The sequence below is a fragment of the Eublepharis macularius genome, chromosome 1, assembly GCF_028583425.1.
Source record: "Eublepharis macularius isolate TG4126 chromosome 1, MPM_Emac_v1.0, whole genome shotgun sequence".
NCBI lineage: Eukaryota > Metazoa > Chordata > Lepidosauria > Squamata > Eublepharidae > Eublepharis > Eublepharis macularius.
In genome coordinates this window covers 226920279-226927932 of record NC_072790.1, presented here as the reverse complement: position 1 = coordinate 226927932, position 7654 = coordinate 226920279, and positions in this window count along the sequence as shown.

Sequence of the window (7654 nt, the reverse complement as noted above, 5' to 3'; positions counted from 1 at the left end):
TGGGAGACAGTAAAATACTGGCACCCGTGGATCTCGATTGAGTAAATCCCTGTGTAAATGCTGGCTGATATAGCCATTTCCCAGGGCATCATCTAGTGTGATTTTAATAATCCTCCCTACAGTGGCTGTGGGGTCTTGATTAATGGGACGGTAGTAGTCCCTATCCGATAGTTGGCGTAGAACCTCCGTTCGGTAAACCTCCCGGTCTAGAATGACAACACCCCCACCTTTGTCTGCTGGTTTCACAATCACCGAACTATCTCTTTTTAGATCTTCAAGCGCCCGTTTCTCTAATTTCGTTAAATTATGCCAATTATGATACGGTTTACTCTCTATAGATGTCACTTCCTTGAGAACCAATCTCTCAAATGTTTCAATGTGGACATCCGTAATTTTGGGAGTAAAAGTTGACCTGTGCTTCAAGCCAGTATACAAAATGCCTTCAGATGTATTGCCAAAAAACTTCTTTAATTTTAACATCCGGAACAATTTGAACAAATCTATGCGGGTATCAAAGGGGTTGTACCCGGGAGAAGGAACAAACCCCAAACCTTTATTGAGAACCTTTAATTCCAAAGCCGTAAGTCGTTTTGAGGAAAGATTGAAAACTAGGTCCGGTTTCTCCCGCGTCTCGAGAGGCGGCCTCTCCCTAAAAAAGATCTTCTAGGTGGTAAAGGGAGAGCAGGGGGGACGACCCGATTGCGAAGAGCACGGCCCCCTTCATCTCCGGACCTAGTTTTCAATCTTTCCTCAAAACGACTTACGGCTTTGGAATTAAAGGTTCTCAATAAAGGTTTGGGGTTTGTTCCTTCTCCCGGGTACAACCCCTTTGATACCCGCATAGATTTGTTCAAATTGTTCCGGATGTTAAAATTAAAGAAGTTTTTTGGCAATACATCTGAAGGCATTTTGTATACTGGCTTGAAGCACAGGTCAACTTTTACTCCCAAAATTACGGATGTCCACATTGAAACATTTGAGAGATTGGTTCTCAAGGAAGTGACATCTATAGAGAGTAAACCGTATCATAATTGGCATAATTTAACGAAATTAGAGAAACGGGCGCTTGAAGATCTAAAAAGAGATAGTTCGGTGATTGTGAAACCAGCAGACAAAGGTGGGGGTGTTGTCATTCTAGACCGGGAGGTTTACCGAACGGAGGTTCTACGCCAACTATCGGATAGGGACTACTACCGTCCCATTAATCAAGACCCCACAGCCACTGTAGGGAGGATTATTAAAATCACACTAGATGATGCCCTGGGAAATGGCTATATCAGCCAGCATTTACACAGGGATTTACTCAATCGAGATCCACGGGTGCCAGTATTTTACTGTCTCCCAAAGATCCACAAAAACATCTACCCGCCTCCCGGGCGCCCAATCGTGTCAGCCTCCAATTCGATCTTAGAGCCTTTGGCAATTTTTTTGGACCATATTCTACAACCCTTTGTGGTCCAAACCAAATCATATGTTAAGGACACCACTTCCTTCATTAATTTTGTGGAGTCTTTGACTATACCTTACAATTCATTTTTGTTGACCATGGATGTACAGTCACTATACACTTCAATACCACATTCGGAGGCACGCCAAGTGATTGAAGTTGTATTGGATCGGAGACATCCTAGGTCTCCACCCACCCATTTTTTGTTGGATCTTTTGGACTTGATTATGGAACATAACTATTTCCGTTTCGAGTCCCAGTTCTATTACCAAACAAAGGGAGTGGCCATGGGCTGCTCTGCGGCCCCGAGTATAGCAAATCTATATATGGCCAGTTTGGAGGATCGCTACATCTATGCGGAAGATAGGAATCCCTTTTTTAAACATATTGTGTGTTGGAAACGATACATTGATGACATTTTTTTGATAATTAAAGATGCAGAGTCAGTTGCACCACTGATGAGTTGGATCAACAGTTTGGACCCCAACATTCGTTTCACAAACCAGGGTAGTTTGGACCAGGTCAATTTTTTAGATGTGGTGGTATTCAAGAGATCAGCCAATCAATTGGGCGTCAGGCCCTTTCGCAAGCCCACGGACAGAGCGGGATACTTAGAGTTCACGTCTCACCATCGCTCTGTCCTTAAACGGAATATACCTTATGGGCAGTTTTTAAGAATTAGGAGGAATGCCACTAACTATTTTGATTACATCAAGGAAGCCAGGACCATGAGTCAAGCCTTTAGATCACGGGGCTACCCTAGGCAGGTTATAGAACAAGCGAAATTACGAGCAGAGCGGTCCGCCCGGAGGGATCTACTTACCTATAAGGTGAGAGAGAATAGACCTCAAAAGAGAATCACATGGGCCATACACTTCTCGCCCCTATCTGGGAGAATTGCAGGAGCGATTAGGAGAAACTGGCATGTCCTAGCCGACGTGCCGGGCTGCGAGGCCCCACCACAGATCGGTTATAAAAGGACTAAAAGTCTAAGGGACATCCTGGTGCATTCGGATATGAAAACTTTGACCGCTGATAGTAATGTACCACAGGGGCATTTCCCCTGTGGCCGTTGTAATGTTTGCTCCCTTTGTGTAGACCTTAAAACCATTATTCATCCAGTCTACAATAACCCACTGGAGTCCAAAAACTTTTCAACTTGCTCCACGCCGAATGTGGTTTATTTGATCCAGTGCAGTTGCAAACTGATGTACATTGGATGCACCACCCGCCCGGTCCGTTTGAGGATCCAGGAACACCTCTCTAAAATACGGACTCGGAACGAGGAGGCTCCCCTCACCCAGCATTTTATGACCCAGCATGGTAGTGAGAGAGAACTAGTCTTTACGGTCCTGGAAAGGGTTAACAAACCTGGTAATGCAAACCGTTTCCTATTGCAAGCGGAGGCACGTTGGATTTTTCGCCTCCGCACAGTGTCCCCTGGTGGTCTAAACAACGAACTGGACTATTCATCGTTTCTATGATCGTTCTTCACACCATAGTTTTAATATTTATCCAGTAAGGACCTTTACATAGTGCCAGTATTCATAAGCAGGTCTCAGTCTCTGTGCATCTCAAGGTATTTATTGCATTTATTGCATTTTTTGCATTTTTTGCATTGATTAATATTGCAGCAGAGTCAGATTTGGTGATTTTCACTTTAAGGAAATTTGGTGCCTTTTACTTTAATTAAATTGGCACAGCGTTTGTATAAATTATGGGAGAGGCTCAGACTCCTTATCCAAACGATTCGTTAGACTTACTTTAAGGACTTGAACTGGAAGATGCAGAGCGGTTCCTTGTCAGTAAGTTTCACACAGGGAAGATATTGTTTTGCTGAAACATTGGGGGAGGTGTGAAAATATTTCCCTTCTGTGATGTGTTCACATAGATTTTGGCCTGAAGAAAGAAGAATGTACTTCTGAAACGAGCAGTGAACAGGTCGACCCAACTCGTCGCCCACACCCTTCGTTTCTGCAATTCTGTTTGGCAGATGCATTGTGTTGACTGTCTTTCCCCGGTTTAGCCGGTTGGACTCATTTACGGACTGCCGGCATATGAGCTTATTTAAGCCTTGCTACAGATGTACTGATCTTGCCTCACATTGGCTTTTTGTATTACATCCATTTTGTATTTTGTATTTTGTATTGCATTCCTATTGCACCCATATTGTATTGTATTATTGCATGGATTTTTGGGATTAACAACGGAAGTTTTCATATTGGTGCCCCTTGGTGTTCTTCCTTGAGCCTGGTGGCTCTCTGTTTTCTGCGAGCATATGGAGGCTGCCAGGAGGAGGAAAAGAGGAAATAATGTCAAGAAGGGGATACCGGGGAATGTAAAAAGGGAAAGGTGAAGATGGGGGAAGACAAAGGTGGGTGAAAAGGAGAGGAAGCAGAAAAGGGGGAGATGCTATGGGGGCCAAGGAAGGGAAAGAGAAAATAGTGGGGAGGGGAAAATGAGATGCTCCTCAAAAGTCTTTGTGGGTCCCCACTTGTTGCTAAGCTATAAACTAAAGATTCCTGCAGCATTCAGCTACCAGAGAACATGACATGGGACCAGGAGTGGGGTACATATTTACAAAATGGTTGTGAAGTTAGAGTGAACCAGGAGCAGAATGGAGCAACTGAGAGTCCCAGAGGTGCTGGATCTATCTAATCATGTTGTAGACAACTGGAGATTTCAACAGCAGCTTGACTTCTTCATGGAAGCCGCTAGAGCCATAGAGGAGCCAGAGACAAAGAAGGGGATCCTAACTTGGATGTTTGCAGGGCCCCAACCCACGGATTGGTTTCATATCTTTCTACTAACAGCACAGACAAGAACTCTAAATATGATAAGAAGCTGGAAGAGGTTTTTATGCTGATTAAGAATGAGGTTTTTGAAGGGTACCTTTTAAAGTAAGGTTGATCTGTGAATAATATTGATAGGGTGATTTCATTCTAGAAAGCCTAATTCGTTGTCATTCAAGGGTCTATGTTTTTATACTCTGGCTGGATTTTTATGCTGGATTTTTAATTAATACCCATTAATATTTTATGTTTTCATTACAATCTGCTTTTTAAGCTGCCAGGTTCTCTGGAGAGGCAGCATAAAAATTCTCTAAAGAAGTAAATATCTTTGTCATACAAGGAAGCAAACTCAGGTAGAAATTTCTGTGGCTCATATAAGAAAACCAAAACTGACACATGATTTCGCAAGGGTTGTGGACTCATTAAGAATGGATCACACTGTCCCAGGTGTGCATGATTTCAGGAGGACAGGGTTTTTCTAGAAGCTAAAGATCTTACAAAAGCAAAGGCAAAGTGCGCCAGGATGCAGAAGTTACCCGACAGATGACAGATTTTCTGGTGAGGAAATGTTGTGCTGAATCTGTCATCAAAATTATATCTTCAGTAAGCCATAGTAGAATGAAGAGGGGACTCTCCAAATATCCAAATTTACTATTCCAAAACAGCAAGAAAAAACAGGAAGGCCACATAGAAACCCAACTGCACTACAGCAGTGCCAGACTTATGAAAAAAATTATGGGACTGACTATCTATGCCCCACCACAGCTGCTTCGCTCCTCTAAGCAGGGTCTTCTGCAGGTGCCATCTTGAAAATTGGCAAAATCTAGACTTGCCCTCATTGCCCAAATTGCTATACACATGAATACCCCATATTCAGCAAAGGCATCCTCCCCTTGCTGACACTGAATAAAAACATCACAGCTAAAAAACAAGGATCCAAGACATGGATCCTCGTGTATTCTGAAGGTTTTTACAAGGTCCCCCAAAATTCACCATATCGCTTATTAAGTCCATGGCCATATGAGTTTGGGGTCCCCCATGTAAAAATCTCTAGGATCCATGAGGATCTTTGCTTTGGAATCAAATTTTTGTGCCAATGCATGGCTTCCCTCCTTTTTACAAAGGGAGTGCTTCTTAATTGCAGATCTCCCCATGGTGTCAAAATATATCAGGGATGGGGGAGACTTCTTCATCACTTACATGACTAAGTCAGAGTGTGTCTCCTCATGTTGCCTACAAATGAACATTGAATTATTCAATTAAATTGAATTATTCAGGAGGGCTTTTTTCCGCAGGAAACAGGGCTGGGTAGTAAGGAAATGGTTCAGAGAGATGTGTTGCTAAAGGGACGGAGACTGTACCACTGTGTACTTCCTTTTGCTGTCATAATGCTCCTATTAGATAGTTGCTCTGCATTGTTAATATGTCATATCCCTTTACTTACGTTTTGTTTCAGCATTATTTTGGCTGTTAGATTTCTGCTTCCGTTTCTTCACATTTCAATTGCACTGTTTATTGACTGTCCCAGCAACTGATCAGGCAGACCTGATCAATTGCATACATCAAGTAAAAGTAAAATAAGCAGATTGCCAAAAGACAAGCTATTTTGCTAGAGACTGCAGACAGCACCCCAACGCAGAGAAAAAACAGCAGGAGAGGCATCCCTTATTGCAAGAAGAACTCAGCTCCACCTGCAGGATAGAGCAGCTTCCAGAGAGCAAGCAGGAAAGCCCTCTGGTTACTATTACCGAAAGCAGGGAGATGGTCTGCAAAGGAAAAATTAGTCCATTACTTACCTTACCTCTATTTAAAAAGTCCTCCGGTGCTGCCTCTCCTCCCCATCACCACTCAGCATAGGAAGTGACGATGACAAGACAGGTGACTTCCTCTCTTCAGGCCTCTCTAGGAATGGACACTCCTTCCCTTTAACCCTTAGGTTGACTCTCCAGAAAGCAAAAAGGACCCACTTCTGCCTTCTCACTGCCCGAAGGTGCATTTTAACATTTACACAAAATAAAACCAACCATCACATTGTAGAAATGCCTTAGTCTATAGGCAGCACCATAACAAGCACACACCCACCACTTCAGGGTGAAATTACAGCCCCAAAATAAGAATCCAAGGCATGGATCCTCAAGCGTCCTGAGGATTTTTACATGGGGTCTCCCAACATTCACATAGGCTTGGACTTGTTAAGTGATCAGATGATGGGTTTGGGGGGACCCCATGTAAAAATCCTCAGGATGCATGAGTATCCGTGCCTTGGGTTCTTGTTTTTGTGCTGTGACATGTTTATTCTGTGTCAGCAAGAAGAGATGCCTTTGCTGAATATAGGGTTTTGATGTAGCTAAGATCCTGACCTGGATAGCCCAGGACAGCCTGATCTTGTCAGATCTCAGAAGCTAAGCGGGGTCAGCCTTGGTTAGTAATTGGATGGGAGACCTCCAATGAAGACCAGGGTTGCAGAGCCAGCCAATGGCAAATCATCTCTGTTTGTCTCTTGCCATGAAAACCCCACCAGGGGTCACTATAAGTCAACTATGACTTGAAGGCAGGATTCCATTTCATTCATGTGGATAGCAATGTGGGCAAGTGAGGATTTTTGCTGATTTTCAGGATAGCACCTGCAGAAGGCCCTGCTCAGAGGATCAAAGCTGCTGTGGTGGGGCATAGAGAGGCAGTCCCGTAATTTTAACACTGAAGATACAATTTTGCTGACAGACTCAGAACAACTTTTCCTTGTCAGAAAATCTGTTGTCTACTGAGTGACTTCTACAGCCTGGTGCACTTTGGTTGCCTTTACTATTGTAAGATCTTTGGCTTCTAGAAATCCGCTTGCCTTTTAAAAATCATGCGTTCCTAGGCTGTCACCTGGAGTGCTCTGATCCTGGAAGGGAAGGGGAGCAGCCTGTCACACAACTCAGGGCACTCTAAGCCCAGGGGAGAAAAGGCAGGGAGGTAGCAGCACATCTTAAGGGCAGGGGGAAGCACAAGGTGGGTAAACATGGGTAGCTGCAGAACAGACAGGAGGACTGACAAAAAGCACTAGTTCTACACGGAGGAAAAGCCTCCTCTGGGAGAAAAGGCTTCCTCAGGAATAAACTAAAAAGGCAGGGAGTAACCAGGAGGGATAAAATCTTCAGCAGGTGGAAGCAGGTGGCTGGCACAGGCAGGAGCCTTGGAAGGAAAGTAATTAGTAAGGCCTACCTCTCTGGGAGGCAGCATTTCTAGCCAGGAATACAGCAGGTAGTATTTCCTTGGATATTGACAGGATTCTATAACATAGGTGTGGCAGCCTGAAGCTGTAGTTTAAAGGACCTGTGGAAGGACTCATACATGGAGCTTGGATTGAAAAAGCTGGCCGTGATAATAAGAGACTTAGCTTCCTGGTTGGAGTGACAGTTTTAATCTCATG